Here is a 17,206-nt window from a genome sequence, read left to right as displayed (position 1 = left end):
CAACATATAGTAGGATTCTGACTTTTAATCCAGTCTGCTAACTGCTTCCTCTTTATGAGGCAGTTTGCCCCATTCACATTTATGGTTAGAAGGACTAATTCTATATTGCTTGCCATCCTATTAACCCCTGCTTATGCTTTTCCCCTTTCCTTCCCTTTTACCCTCCTATCCAGTATTAAACTGGTAAACACCACTTGCTTTTCACAGCCCTCCCTTTTTAGGATCCCTCCCCCACCTTAAAGATCCTCCCCTTATTTTATCCCTTTTCCTCGAAATTACTATATTCCCTTCCCCTTAGCTTACTCCTTCCCTTTCACTTTTCAATGAAGTGGAAGAAGTTTCACCATAAATCGAATATGTCTATTGATACACGCTATGTTCATCTCCCTCCTTTCTTTCTCTCAGATATAATAGGTTACCTTTGCCTCTTCATGAGATGTAGTACCACCACTTTATACTTTTTTATGATATAATCTCCTTTCCACCTCTAGTTTCTAAGACAAATTGTACATATGTTCTTTACATATTTTTTTGACAGAAGTATAGTTCTCAAGATTTCTTTTTACCTTTTTTAGAAGTCTCTTGAGTTCTGTATTTGAAGATCAAACCTTTTATGTAGGTCTGGCTTTTTCATCAAAAATAGATGGAATTCATTTATTTCGTTAAATGTCCATCTTCTTCCCTGGAAAATGATGCTCATTCTTGCTGGGTAAGTCACTCTTGGCTGCATACCAAGTTCCTTAGCCTTTCGGAATATCATGTTCCAGGCCCTGCGTTCTTTTAATGTGGACGCTGCTAGATCCTGTGTTATCCTTATTGTGGATCCTCCATATCTGAATTGTTTTTTTCTAGCAGCTTCCAATATCTTTTCCTTTGTCTGATGGTTCTTGAACTTGGCCACTATATTTCTTGGCGTTTTGATTTTAGGGTCCCTTTCAGTAGGTGATCGATGAATTTTCTCAATGTCTATTTTACCCTCTGTTTCCAAAACGTCTGGGCAGTTCTCTTTGATAATTTCCTCGAAAATGGTGTCCAAGCTCTTTTTTTCCTCCCATTTTTCAGGGAGTCCGATTATTCTCAAATTGTCTCTCCTGGATCTGTTTTCCAGGTCTGTTGTCTTTCTGGTAAGGTACTTGACAGTCTTTTCAATTGTCTCATTTCTCTGGTTTTGCTTGACTCCCTCTTGGTTTCTCCTTGAGTCATTCATTTCTACTTGTTCCAGTCTAATTTTCAATGATGTATTTTCTTCACTCACTTTTTTTATATCTCTTTGTAATTGTCCAATTGAGTTTTTATCTTCTATGGAATTTTTTTCCATTGTATTTTTTAGAGAGCTGATTTCTTTTTCCAGCTCTCTAATCCTGTTTTCCTTGGAGTTGTTTACCTTTTCCAGCTCACTAATCTTGTTTCTCAATGATTTGATTTCTTTATCCATTCTGTCTTTGAATGCATGGGATGACTTCTCCAGGCTCTCTTGCCAAGCTTCCCTTTCCTTTTCCCATTTCTCTTCCAGCTCTCTTGTGAGAGCCTTTTTGATTTCCTCTATGAGGTTCTTTTGTATTGAGGAGCAGCTTATATCCCTCCCAGGGGATACATCTGGGGACATTCTGTTCCTAGTCTCTTCAGCATTTGAAGTCTGCTCCCTCTCCACACAAAAGCTGTCAATGGTTAGAGCCCTTTTGAATTTTTTGTTCATTTTGTCAGAGTAGGAATCAAAGAAAACAAACTGACAAGAGAAACAATTGGTCTGTTTTGCGGGGGATAGGGCTGGATGGTATTAATGGGCTTCCTCTACAGACTGGGGGTAGGGCAGCAGAGAGCCACTAACAGAACAGCAATGACTGTACTGAGTCTGCGCTCTGAGGCTCCGAGAACGCACCGAGTCAGTCCAGGTGGGGGTTGGGGGTGGCCGGGCTCTGAGAGACGCTGGCTTTCTGGGGTTTTAATCTTCACCTCCAGTGTTTACACCCTCTCCACCGCTCCTGGCTTGCTGCCAAGACGGAGCATCCACACTGGGGCAAAAGCCCTTTCACAAAAACGACAGAGATCACACCCCTCCCCCTCCGGTCTGAGCTGTGTGAGCTGCCTGTCTTGCTCTGGCTGTCTGCCCTCAGTCTGCGCCCAGTCTGATTGACCCTCCCCCGAACAAACACAGACCTTTTCTGGCGACTTTCAAGGATGTCTTCTCTTGGTGATAATTTGTGGATTTCTTTCTGGGTCAAGCATTAAGTCAGAGGCTTGTCATGAAGTAAGTTCTGAGAGAAAACGAGGAGCTCAAGCAGCTGTCTGCCTCCACGCCGCCATCTTGGCCGGAAGTCCTCATTTAACTTTCAAACAACTCAGTGGGTTCTACAAGTATTTTAAGGCCCATTTCACAGACGAGGAAATTGAGATTTTTGATTTGTCCAGAACACTCAATTAGTAAGTATTAGAGGTAGGATTTCAAACCAAGTATTCCTAACTGTTATTAGTCTCTCTCTCTCAGAAGACTAGGCCATGTTTTTCATTTATCATATTTATTTAATGTTTTTCTAATGGTGCTATTACTCTATTCTTAATGGGAAATTGAACTTTGGTGAGAAGCAAATGAAGCTGCTTTATATTGTAATAAGTTGAGCCTGAACTCATTAAAGCTAAAGACTAAAATAATAATAATAACAACAATAGCTTTGGTCAGAAGTTTGGATTTGTAAGGAATTTAGAGGAAGTGTGTGATGGTGAGAAAAAACACTATCTGATGGAAAGACTTGGAGGTAGAAGACTTGGATATGAACTCCTTGTATCCCTTTCCTGATTGAGTGATTTTGGGCAAGTTTCAATGTTCCCTGTCCTTATCTTGAAAAATGAAGGGTTTGATTCTGGAGAGCAATTTGGAGAGTCCAAAGGGCTCTCAAACTGTGTCTACCCTTTGATTCCCACAGTGTTTCTACTGGGCCTGTATCCTAAAGGGATCATAAAGAAATGGAAAAGGACCCACATGTGCAAAAAATGTTTGTAGCAGCCCTTTTTGTAGCATCAAGAAACTGGAAACTGAGTGGATGCCCATCAGTTGGGGAATGGCTGAACAAGTTATTGTTTATGAATATTATGGAATGTTATTGTTCTATAAGCAATGGTGAGCAGCTTATTTCAGAAAAGTCTCGAAAGACTTATATGAACTGCTGCTGAGTGAAGTGAACAGAACCAAGAGAACACTGTGCACAGGAGCAACAAGCTTATGTGATGATCAACTGTGATGGACTTGGCTCTTTTCAACAATGAGATGATTCAGGTCAATTTCAATAGATTTGTGATAGAGAGAGCCATCTGCATCCAGGGAGAGAACCATGGGGACCAAAACATAGTATGTGAATCAAAGCATAGTATTTTCACCTTTGTTGTTGTTGTTGTTGTTATTTGTTTGTTTGCTTTTTTGTTTTTTTCTTTCTCAAATTTTTTTTTCATTTTTGATATGATTTTTCTTGTGCAGCATGATATTTGTGGAAATATGTTTAGAAGAATTGCACATGCTGAATCTCTATTGGATTGCTTGTTGTATAAGGGAAGGGGAGAGAAGGGAAGGAGAGAAAAAAAATTGTAACTCAAGGTTTTGCAAGAGGAAATTAAAATCATCTTTGTATATATTTTGAAAAAGAAAAAGCTATTATTTAAAAAAAAATAAAAAGGGTTTAGATTAAATGGCCTCTGGGGGTCCATCCAGTTTAAGGAACTGTGACTATTTCTTAATTCAATCATCTCTTTACCGATGAGGAAACAGAGAGGCCCAGCAAAGTTAAATCACATTCCTAGTGAATAATCACTAGATGTGCATATCTGTTTTAAAAATCACTCATTTGAAATGAGCAGGACCAGGAGATCATTATACACTTCAACATCAATATTATATGGTGATCAATTCTGATGGACGTGGCCATTTTCAACAATGAGATGAACCAAATCAGTTCCAATCGAGCAGTCATGAACTGAACCAGCTACACCCAGAGAAAGAACTCTGGGAGACGACTATGAACCACTACATAGAATTCCCAATCCCTCTAATTTTGTCTGCCTGCATTTTGGATTTCCTTCACAGGCTAATTGTACACTATTTCAAAGTCTGATTCTTTTTGTACAGCAAAACAACTGTTTGGACGTGTATACATATATTGTATTTAATTTATACTTTAACATATTTAACATGTATTGGTCAACCTGCCATCTTGGGAAGGGGGGAAAGGAGGGGGAAAATTAGAACAAAAGGTTTGGCAATTGTTAATGTGGTAAAATTATCCATGCATATATCTGGTAAATAAAAACTATTAAGATAAAAAAAATCACTCATGTTAGTTTATAAATATAGTATAGGAGGCTGGAGACAGCTGGTAGTATAGTGGATAGAGCATTGGGGCTTGAAATTAAGAAATAAGTTCAAATCTGGCCTCAGAAAGCTGCTACTTGTAGGACCCTAGGCAAGTAGCTTAATCTATGTCTGCCTTGATTTCCTCAACTGTAAAATGGGAATAATAATAGTACTTAATTTACAGGATTATGGTGAGGATCAAATACAAATAATATTTGCAGTAGTGCTTAGCACAATGTCTGGCATGTAATAAGCATAATATAAATGCTTATTTCCTTCTCCCCTTCCCAACAAGAAAGGATGCTGCTTTCTAGTATGTCTACTCAAGGGTTAAAGGGATAAAGCATTAGACTGATTTAGAAAGCTTATTTTCGAGACTAAAAATCTGGGCAAAGATATTCAGCGTTTGCTCCAAGGTTAAGAACAAAGTTCAGAGACCTATTGAACAAGCTGGCAGATGGAATCCTACCAAGTCCTTTTTGCATTATGTGCAAGAAGACATCCTCTTGGTGCAAGTCTGCTGAGTTTGAAGTAAGGAGACACAGGTTTAAATTTCAGCTCTCCCACTTCTACCTGAATCAACTTGTGTGAGTCATTTCATGCCTTTATCCCAGCTACCTCCTCTATAAAATGAAGAGCTGGGACTGGCTTGCATCTAAAGGTCCCTTCTAATCCTGAATCCATGATCTTATAATTTGGGGGAAATAATTGGCCCAATCTTCTGAAAGGACTCTCCTATTCACTTTGATGTGACCCCATCCCTCCAATTAAGGTGGCCCCAAACCACAAGATCTGAGAGATACTGGAAAGAAATACTGTCAGGAATAATTGAGAACAAGGGAGCTAAATTGTAAGTGGATTCATGCCTCTAGAAAATGGTGACTCAGCAGGAGGGAAGACGCAATCTTCCTGAGGTTCTCAGCATCCCTGAGGCTGAGCTTGCCACAGCCTTGTGTCTACCTCATCAGGGTGATAAATTGTGCCAGCAAATTCATTAAGGCTGCAATTAATCACTAGTAGTAAAAGAGATTATTAAAAGTCCTTAGGAGCCCCTTCATAAACCCAAGGCCCATTACAACCTAGATTCTTCTCCAGCCCAAGGTTTCCACTGAAAAGAATTCAAACTAGGAGGCACCCATCTTTTTTATTTTTATTTTTTTAGAGTTGGCAGCAACTTCAAAGACCAGTCAGGAAAATTCCCAATGGATCTAGAATCCTATAACAATATAGGTAGCAAGCTTTTATCCAATCTTTGCCTTAAATTCTCCAGGGAGGAGAAACTCACAATCTCCCAAAGCAACACATTCCCTGGAGGTCAATTCTCATTCCCAGAAGTTTTTTTTTTTTTCCTGATCTCAATCCTAATGAAATTTTGTGCAGTTTTCCCCATTTCTCCTGGTTTTGACTTTTGAGGTTCAACAGAGAATATTTTATCATCCTTTTATTCTACTATAGCATGAAGACAGCTACTTGATCTCTTCTCCAAGCTAAACACTCAGAGTTCTTTCTACTGCTTCTCATTTTTACACAAATCCAAGGCTCTCCACCATGCTGATAGCTTTCCTCTGGATTCTTTTGAAACTGTGAGCCCCAGAACTACAGAAAAGGCACCAGATATGCTTATAAGGAGACAATTAACCTGATATACATAAAGTATTTTAAACCTCAGAATTCAATATAAAAGCTAGCTATTATTGTTTATTATTATTATTATTATTATTATTATTATTATTATTAATGCTATCTTGTTATCCATGGATTTCTCATGGCTATCTCTAGAAATTTGAGGGCATCTCTTTCATCTACATGTTGACTATCTCTAAAAGATATGATTCTCAAAGGAAACAGTATATACTTAGAAGGGGATTTAGTTGAAATTTTCATTTTACAAACAGAGAAACTGAGATCCCAAGAAAAATAAGTGACAACTAACATTACATAGGCCAGAGCCATTTTGTTGGGTTGGGTTGGGTTTATTTGATGCTCAATCTAGAGGTACTTCCACTGTCTAATGTCTTTTAGGATCTGATTTTTGGTGTGCTTTTTTTTCCCACATGGAACAGAATCTCAGCAGCTGTCCTTTATAGCAGTCACTGACCCTTACAGAGAGCTTTAAAGTTTTCAAAGTGCTTTTAATACTGAGTTTCACAAAGACTTTGTGAAACAAAATCAATCCTTTCAATTTACAGTACAATTTACTGCTATCAGTATCAATTCTCATTTTTCTGATAAGGAAAATGGAGTGCAATGAGATTATGACATACACAGCCTGTGTAAGGAGTGGGTTTCAAATCCCTGCCTTCCTTAAGCTGTATCTGGTACCCTGTCCTCTAAGCCATGTGCTTTGGTTCCTGAGGGAAAAACTATGACTCGCTAGCTATATGTGTGTGTGTGTATATATATATGTATATATATATATGTGTGTGTGTGTGTGTGTGTGTGTGTGTGTGTGTGTGTGTATATATATATATACATATATATATGCATGCATGTATGTATGTGTGTATTATATATGTCTGTATGTATGCGTGTAAATATATATATATATATGGAGAGAGAGACAGACAGAGAGACAGAGCGACAGAGAGAGAGGTGGGGAAAGGAAGGGAAGGAGGGAGAGATGATAGAGATAGAGACATTAGAGATAAAGATAGAGATAGAGATAGTGGTAGAGAGATAGAGAGAGAAATAAAGATGATATAGAAAGAAGTAGAGAGAGAGGCATAGAAAGAGAGAGAGAAGGAAAGAAAGAAGAAAAGAGGAAGAGAGAAAGGGAAGGGGCAGCTAGGTGGTGCAGTGGATAGAGCACCAGCCCTGAATTCAGGAGGACCCAAGTTCAAATGTGAACTCAGACACTTACCACTTCCTAGCTGTGTGACCCTGGGCAAGTCACTTAACCTGCAGCCTCAGAAAAAAAGAAGAAAATAAAAGAGAGAGAGGGAAGAAGGAAGAGAGGGAGAGAGAGAAAAGAGAGAGAGAGAGAGAGAGAGAGAGAGAGAGAGAGAGAGAGAGAGAGAGAGAGAGAGAGAGAGAGAGAGAGAGAGAGAGAGCACACAAGCACTGCATGTGTGTGGACACACACACACAAACTGGGAAAGATAAGTAGGCTTCATCGCAGCCAGACAAAGATTTAGCCAACAGAGGTTGGCTAAATGTAAAGAGAATACAGCTGTATTTGCTCATTGTAGAAATCCTTCTGTAGTCTGCACTCTCCTTCATGCCCCTTATCAAGAGTTACCAAATCCTGTCCCTCCTCCATTAATGTCTTTCACATTTATCTGCTTCATTCTAATCCTCCCACAAGTACCCCCGGTACACAGAGGATCTCATCTTGTTTTCCTGCCTTCAATTTCTCTCTTCTCCAATCCACACAGCTACCAAATAGATAAGTATAGCAAGTGCATGGTCCATCTATGTCAGACCCCTGCTTACTCTCTTTAGGAAATTATACAAATTCATTGGTTTGGCATTTAAGATTAGATTGTGAGCTCTTTGAGGATCAGAACTGGTTTTTGTCTCTTTTTGTATCCTCAAGGCTTAACCCAGTGCTGTAGATGGGACTGTGGATAGAGTGCATGTCCTGGACTCAGCAAAATGAGATCAAATCTTGTTTCAGTCACTTACTAGCTATATCACCTTGACAAGTCACTTAACCTAATTTGCCTTAGTTTCCTCACATGTAAAATGAGCTGAAGAAGGAAATAGCAAACCACGGCAGTATCTTTGCCAAGAAAACCCAAATGGGGTTGGGTTGTGAAGATTCAGCATAAGCAAAAACAACTGAACAACAACAACAGTAATAAATGTTTATTGATGGGTTGATTTATTGACTTAAAGCCCTTCACAATCTAACTTCAACAGGAGTGATTTTATATATAACTATAATGAATAATTGAAGCACGCTGAACTATTTGTAGAAGCAATTGACAATCAAAAAGCAAGTGGACGATATAAATGACATTGACACTATTTATAACAATTTATCCAGAAGTTTTCAGATGGAGATTGGACCCGTGTTTTCATTGCTACAGAAAATTCCAAGGTGAATAAACCCCCTCTCTCAATTCAAGTCAATTCCTTTGATGCAACTTGCTGTCTTGGAGAGTTGCCTGCAACACTGAGAAGTTCGATAATTTGCCAAGAGTTATATAGTCACCCCATGCCAGAGGTTAGGTTTGAACCAAGGATTTCCTAGTTGTAAGATCAGCATTTTATCCATTAAGCCACAGTATCAAAAGTTTAACCAATGTAAATCAATTGCAATAACAAGAAGAACATAAAATCTCAAAAATCACTTGGTCAACAAACATCTGATGGACTTGCCAAAAAGAGAAAGAAGGCTGCCAAAGGTGAAAACAGGTTCAAATAAAAACTAATTTGTTAAGTCAGATGGGAAAAAATGATGGACAGTGATGGATAGTATCATCCCATAAATCAGAGGGAAGCAATAGAGGGTAAAATCAGTTTAAATGAAAGTTGGCAAAATCTCAAGCTCAGCAAAGTCATTCCAAAGGTATTGAAGGATAAAAATGGAAAGGTAATGATAAGCAAAAGAAAAGGGGAATAGATCTGTGATGTTAATTATAATAAATTATTTTCTTTATCAAAGACAATATAGAAGAACCATATTCGGAAATGTAACATGAGAGTTCTACAGGGGATCAAAGAGGGACACTTAAAAAAAAAGATAAGGAAAGCATGCTGGGAGATGGAGGCTAGAGTCTGGAGGCCCCCACATTGCTGGAGGTAATTCATTGTGAGGATGTTGAATATCTATAAACAAGGTAATTAAAACAGGAAAAGAAGGAGAAAATCTTAACTCTTGAAAAAAGTGATTGAGAACATTAATAACTATAGTTCTCTATGCTTACTATTTTATCTATGAAAAATTACATGCATCATCTTGTTAGGACCTGGATCTTTTAGAATCAGCCAGAGTCAGGATAATTAAAAGACTTTATTCTTGGTCTTTTGTGGTTGTGGTCAGAGGATTAGATCTAGCAATCTCCACACCAACTTCCTCCCTCTTTACCTCCAAGAGAATGAATCTAATTCCTCCTCCTACTCCACCCATCATATCACTTCCCCTTCTTTGTCCACACCCACCAATCAAGCTGGCACAGAATAGTTAAGTAGGTTCATCCTCCAAACATGTGGCAATAGAGAATTGTCCAATTGGTAATTAGCCTCAGGAATTCGATTATCCAAGTGCATCTGCTCAGTTCTAGCCCTCTACATCATCTATGTCCTTACAGAAGCCTAAATGACTTTTAGAAAGGAAAAATAGTCTTTCATAATAAGTATTCAAAGCAGGGATCCATCTTTATTGTTTAACAACCATCTGAAGGATGTAGAGACTATTATGATCAGTTAGGTGATAACAAAAGTAGGGCAGAAAGTTGAATAGAAGCTCTTTTATAACCAAGTATTTTTCATCTCTACATTAAAATTCTCCATGTTTCCTTGAAAGATAATAACAAAATAAATAATCATGTTCAATGGCCCTGTAATGATAAATGTCAGTTGAGGAGGCATAATCCAGGGAGATGTATGATGACTACAATTATTTGCCATTCAAACAGAATAAATACAGAAAATTTTGAAGAGTTTCCATATAAAAGATAAAGTCTTCCAAATGTTCCTATTAGGCAGATGTTGTTGTCCTAATTTCACCTAGTTCCAGAACAGTGTAGAGTCTGGAAGAGAGTCATAAAGGCTTAATGGTAAGACCGAGTGGATTAATAATGTCCCAGATTTCAACATACATTTGAATGGACACTATATAAAACCAGTCCATCAATGTGCATTTCTTAAATGTATTGGACAGATGGACAGCGAATTGGGACCAAAGCTGAACCAGAGTGTTAAGTTTTTCTCTAAAATATAATGTTCTCACTGAGAGCAGATTTCTTGGAGGGCTTCTGGAGGCAGCCTTCGTTGTAGTTCAATGTAATAATCACCTCAAATGCAGCCAGGAGTTATCCAAATCCTTTATTTTTTAAAGTCCAAATCCTTTATTTTCTCTTTCCTTCACTTGGGGGCTCAGCTAACTTTTCTGGAGGCCTTCCGGATCTTGCTTTCAGTGTTCTCCACAGGACAGCCTGCCACCACTTCTCTGTCTTCTTCATTTCTGCCCAACTGAATCCTGGCTTCTCAATCTCCCAGAGTCCCCTTTGGCCCTGAGAGCTTCTTGCTTATATGCTGCACACTGAGTATACTCCAATCATTACATCACTAGGAAACCATTATTTGTTGTAGGATTAAATCAATTCTAAACTAGATTTTACCTTTGTCTCCTCAATTCCATTCAGTACCTTGTTTCAAGTTCTGGCCCATAACATCTCCTTGTAGGATTAAATCAATCATACTGAACCAGGCTCAATTAGATAATTATTGTCTCTATCAATTCCACTCAGTATCTTGTAAGAATCATAACACCAGAGAATGAAAGAGATCTAGATTGCATTTAGAAAATTACAAAGCTCCTTTAATACATACAAGCTCCTTATGAAAACAAAGGACTATCTTCTCCATATCAGCCTTCAGAAAGTATTCTCATATGACAGTGAGTCAGAGAACAAAGCTATATTTAAAGAATTTAATATGAATATTGTTATGGGCCAGAACTTGAAACAAGGTACTAAGTCAGTGGAATTGATCTAATTTAGTGGAACTATAGTTCCACAAGATTCACACCTTTAAGAGAGCATATATAAGCTAGGAGCCTCAACCAGGATTCAGTCGGGGAGATTCAGAAGCCAGAGAAGGCAGTAAGGGAGAACTAAGGAAGACAGAGAAGTGATGGCAGGCTGTCCAGTGGAGAACACTGAAACCAAGAACCTGAAGGCCTCCAGAAAACTAGCCGAGCCCCAAGTGAAGGAGATAAGACTTTGAAGGATACAATAAAGGATTTGGACTTTAATACCTGGGTGCATTTGGGGTGATTACTCTGAACTGAAACTAAGGCTGCCTCCAGAGACCCCAAGGAAACCTCAACAAGAGAATATTATATTTTAGAGACAAATATTATAGAATATCATACAGAAGACAATAATGAGTTATATGGTGGTAAGAACTAGCAAGCTATAACAAATAAACAAGAAATTCAAGAGAAGAAAAGATGTTATCAAAGAATTATGTGGTAAGTAGGACTGATCATGTGGCAAGAACAATGGATGACAGGTGGCTAGTCAAAGAAATTTATTTCATATCCCCCCCACATTGATAGCAGGAAGATCTTCAATTTGTTGGGTAGATACTTAAGTGGTGGAATTGTGAAAAGAAATGAATAAAAGTCAGATGGTGGGGTTACAGGTGAGAGGAGGGCTGAACAGGCATCTAGGAGTTATAAACTACATCATTCAGGGGAAGTCTCAAAGCCATGAGATCCATTGAGGAATATCCAGCACTTATGAATTGATTCTGGACTGTTAACATTCCTGGAAAAGAAATCATCTTGTATGAATGATAGCAGAGTCTCTAATCATTTTATGAAAAAAAAAAAAAAAAAACTAATGATAATGTGTCATCATCTACAACTGTGAAGTGTGCAAAGTGTCTAATGTAAATGATCACATCTAAGCTATCCAACAACTTTGGGTGATAGGGCAGACAGCTGTTATTAATGCTGGTAAGCAAGATGGATGAGGCTTGAACCCAGATTTCCCTGCCTCCGAGCCTGGCACTCAGCATATTACACCATGCTGTCATCTAGAAATACTTTCCACTTCTAATCAGCTATGAAATCACTTGGTTGGTAGAACTAAAAGAAAGGGCTAATAGCCCTAATTGGCTAACAGCCCCAAGGACAGTGGCAAAATCGTGTACTACTGTCTTCACCATTTCTGGTATGATCATTGACGAGAAATGGTTGGGGATTGAGATGTTAGCAAACCACATCCATATGGAGCCAGCAAAACTTTCAATATTCACTAGGAAGATATAGTCTCCTGGCTGTGGATTTTTGACTTGGGAATAAGTACGTATTTAATTAACTACTTTTTTGCATCTTTATTTGCATATTTATTTATCCATGTTTCATTTAGAATATAATAGATACTGTTTTACATAATATGATAATATATATCATAATATACTATCATAATAAATAATAGATACCGGTATATATAATAATGTAATATAATAATATATAATATATATTATAATATAATATAATATAATATAATATAATAATATATAATAGATACTGGTATATATAATACATATTATAATATAATATAATATATAATAGATACTGGTATATATAATACATATTATAATATAATATAATAATATATAATAGTTACTGGTATATATAATATATATCATAATATAATATCATAATATATAATAGATACTGATATATATCATAATGTAATATAATACATAATAGATACTGATATATAATATATATCATAATGTAATATAATAATATATAATAGATACTGGTATATATAATATATATATCATAACATAATATAATAATGTATAATAGATACTGGTATATATATATAATAATGTAATATAATAATATATAATAGATACTTGTATCTCTTATATATAATATATATCATAATGTAATATAATAATATATAATAGATACTGGTACATATAATATATATCATAATATAATATAATAATGTATAATAGATACTGGTATATATATAATAATGTAATATAATAATATATAATAGATACTTGTATCTATATATATATATAATATATATCATAATGTAATATAATAATATATAATAGATACTGGTATATATAATATATATCATAATATAATATAATAATGTATAATAGATACTGGTATATATATAATAATGTAATATAATAATATATAATAGATACTTGTATCTATATATATATATAATATATATCATAATGTAATATAATAATATATAATAGATACTGGTATATATAATATATATCATAATATAATATAATAATGTATAATAGATACTGGTGTATATATATATAATAATGTAATATAATAATATATAATAGATACTTGTATCCATATATATATATAATATATAATGTAATATAATAATGTATAATAGATACTGGTATATATATATATATATAATATATATAATATATAATATATATATGTATGTGTGTATGTGTGTATGTGCATATGTGTGTTTGCTTTTTCCCTAGTAGAATGTAGCCTCTATTTTATTAGCAATTGTTTCAGTCTTGTGTGTGTGTGTGTGTATGTATTTTTTTTTTTTTTTGCTAAGGCAATTGGGGTTAAGTGACTTGCCCAGGTCACACAGCTAGGAAGTGTTAAGTGTCTTAGGCCAGATTTGAACTCAGGTCCTCCTGACTTCAAGACTGGTGCTCTACCTAACTACCCCAATGTTTCAGTCTTTTGTACATCCCCTCAGCTTTATGTCTCTCCCTCCCACCAAAGCCTCATCCATCCACTGAGAGGACAAATAATATGGTTTCAATTATACATGTGAAATCATGAAAAACATTCCCATATATTTGTCACATCACCAAAAAAAAGCAAAAAATAAAATGAGGAAATCATATATCCATTTTCATTGAGCTCATCGGTTCTCTCTCTAGAAGTGGTTAGCCTTTTTTTTCATCCTGAATCATTTGGAATTACCTTGGAAGATTGAAATCAACAGAGTAGGCAAGTCTTTCACAAATGATCATCATTACAACATTGTTCCTGTGGGACAAAGAGCAAGTCTGATCTGTCCTTCATCTGGCTGCCCTTCATACTGAATGATACATGCTGTCTTTGATATTTCTTCTGTTCTGTAGGCTAACCATCATCCATTCTCTCACCTCTTCCTTTCTATGACATGAATCAGTGGCCGTTGCCAGAGCAGGGTGTCCAGAACATATTAGGTGCTTAATAAGTGCTTATTAGTTAATTGATTGATTCATCATCCTGTTTGCCCTGCTCTGAGGGATACCCAGCTTCAATCACTGTGGAAGTAACATAGGGATGAGATTATACCCTAAAGATAGAACAGTTTCAATGACGGAGGCAGAAAGTGGGCCTTGAGAGAAACTGCAATAAGAACAGAGTGTCTCGATCATAGAGTACATGAAGGTCAGTAGAGCATAAAAAGATTGGGGGCTTTAAATGTCTGCCATAGCATTTTCTATTTGCTATCAGTGGCCCCCTGGAGTTTATCATATAGGGGCTGGCGTGGTCAGATTTGCCTTTAGCAACAATACAGCATCAGTTTCCCAAGAGCAGATGACTTTCATTTTTCTCTCTGTATCCCCAGTGCCTGCTACATTGGATGCACTCAGAAAGTTCTTTTTGAATGACTAATCGACTCATAAATCCTCATGGAATTGACTTGAATTCATCCCACTGTTCAAATAGATTCCAAATTCTGGTGGAATGGTTGGGAGCTTAAAAAGAGCAGGTATGGAAGTGGGACTAAATGGCTCTGTCTTCGCCAGCATGTCAGGGAATTAAAAAACCAAGATTCAGTGGCAGCCTCTAAAGTTGTAGCCCAAGTGGAGGAGGGGGCTCATGGATAACCTTATCCCTGAAACTTTCAGCACCCACCCTCTGTGGGCAGCTCCATTATCTCCTTAGGAGAAAAGCCTCCCTGCACCTTAGTGGAAGGGGTACTGGGAAGACATGGAAGAGGCTGCTTCCCAAGAATTCTACCCACATCCCTATTCCACTGAGGGCCAGCCTAACTGTCTACAGTGTGAGAGCCCAGAATAAACCTGGATCAGATAAGCAGGGTTTTCTGAAGCCAAGAAATGTCATCAGAGCCACAAGAGTACAATCCTGGAAAACCCAGCTGCCCTTCTGCCCGAAGCAGCCACATGTTGAAGCTTCAACTTCTCTGCATGTGAGACTGTGGGCAGACATGCTTATCCAAGGATGACACCGTGAGAGCTTGAGTGAAGACACCGATCCAGGCCGAGGGAATTCTATCTTTGACTGCATGGAACAGCTTTCCAGGCCTGCTGCTGAGAAGGGAGAGGCCGTGAAAGAATTCACTTTTAATTTAACAAGCGTGAATAAATGCTTGTTTTATTAAACATATACTGAATTTGTGAGATGGCCTGAGAGAGCTTTTGTCAGGGCTTACTATGTGTCAGGACCTGTACTAAATACAAGTGAAGGAGCTCTTCCCTATCCACAGGGAGCTGACATCTTAGTGAGAAAAGAAAATAAGGAGAGGGGAGCTAGAAAGGAGACAACAGAGATGATCCCCATGTTTGGAGGCAGAGAGAGAATGAGAAGATTTGATTCCAGATATCACTGCAATCAATTGCATTTCATATAGCTCTTGATGATTTGCAAAGTGATTTTTTTATGTTAACTTACTTGTAATCTCAAGACATAACTTCTGTTATGTCCATTTTATAAATGGGGAAACTGAGGCCCAGGGAGATGAAATGACTTTCTGAGTCATAAAGGTAAGAAATGTCTGAGGCAGAATTTGAATTCAGGTCTCCCTGATTCCAAGTAGAGAACTTTTACCTACTGCACTATGTATGATGCTGAACTAACCTACCAGAGCCCAGGGAAGCTTCCAAAGTCAGGGAATCATTGGAGATTTCCAAGGACTAGAGTGACATAATGGCCTCTGTATTTTACAAATATGACTTGACAATATGCTGCATGGATTGCAAAGAGAAAAGAGTGCAAGCAAAAAGATTAGTTAAGAGATGCTTGTAGGAGGAGACAATGGAGTCCTGAACTGGACAAAGGCTGGAAAGGAGATGGCTGCAGGAGAGGATGTGAAAGTAGAATTAGTAAGATTGATAAATAATGCAAAAGGTCATAGACTCTAACGGTTAAGAGATAACTGATAACCCTGGAGAGAGTATTCTCAGCCATACTAGGATCAGAGTGGCAGCTAGATGGAACAGTGGCAAGAGCATGGAAAGTCAGAAAGCCTTTAAATCCATTCTCAGACATTGGCTGTGTGACCCTGGACAAGTCATTTAATCTCATTTGTCTCAGCTTCCTCATCTGTAAAATGAGCTGCAGAAGAAAATAGCAAATCACTTAGTATCTCTGCCAAGAAAATCCCAAACGAGGTCATGGCGTCAGACAGTGACTTATAACTGAACAACAATAAAAAGAATCAGAAAGCAAAGGGCAATGTATGGAGAATTTGGAAGGAAGAAGTGGTGACATGAAAATATAGTAGAAGTTAGAAACAAGCAAATCTAGACTTGATGTTGAAGTGGGGAAGAGGATTGATGCCGAAAATTAGAGCTCTCCCAATATGGAACAAGCTACACTGAGAATTAATGAGTTCCTCTTCAGTGGAGATCTTCAAGAATAATCAGGGTGACCTTCTCTTGCATGCATTATTATGGATATTAGCATTTCAACCCAAATTGGAAAGTCTGGCCACAGTGGTTCCTAAAGAGTAATCAGCAAATTTCACAGAATCACAGAATCTCGGAATTAGAAAGGACCATGAGGGCAATCTAGTCCAAGTCATCATTTCCCTACTCAACAAAATTCAGGGGCTCTTTTCAAAATCAAATGTAAATCCTTCTGTTTGGCTTCTATAGCCTTTCATAAAATGGTGCCTTTCAACTTTCCCAGTCTTAAATTTTATTCCATTTTACTTACCCTGTGATCTAGGGCCACTGGTCTCCTTTATTTATTTATTTATTTTGATTAGCTCCCTTTCTCAACTCTCCATTTCACCTGCTGAGTTTAATACTTAGAATTTTCTTTGTCTCTGCACCCTGCCTTCACTAGTGTCATTCAAGGTTTATTTAAAAATCACATCTTCTCAAAGAGACTTTCCCCATTTCCTACAACATCTGAGATTACTTCTAATTTATCCATTATATAGCTCGTATTACTTAGTTGTTTGCTTATTGTCTCCTTTATGACTA

This window comes from Sminthopsis crassicaudata, chromosome 2, assembly GCF_048593235.1.
Source record: "Sminthopsis crassicaudata isolate SCR6 chromosome 2, ASM4859323v1, whole genome shotgun sequence".
Taxonomy (NCBI): domain Eukaryota; kingdom Metazoa; phylum Chordata; class Mammalia; order Dasyuromorphia; family Dasyuridae; genus Sminthopsis; species Sminthopsis crassicaudata.
The sequence above is the reverse complement of the archived record's forward strand: the minus strand, read 5'-3'. Positions refer to the sequence as shown.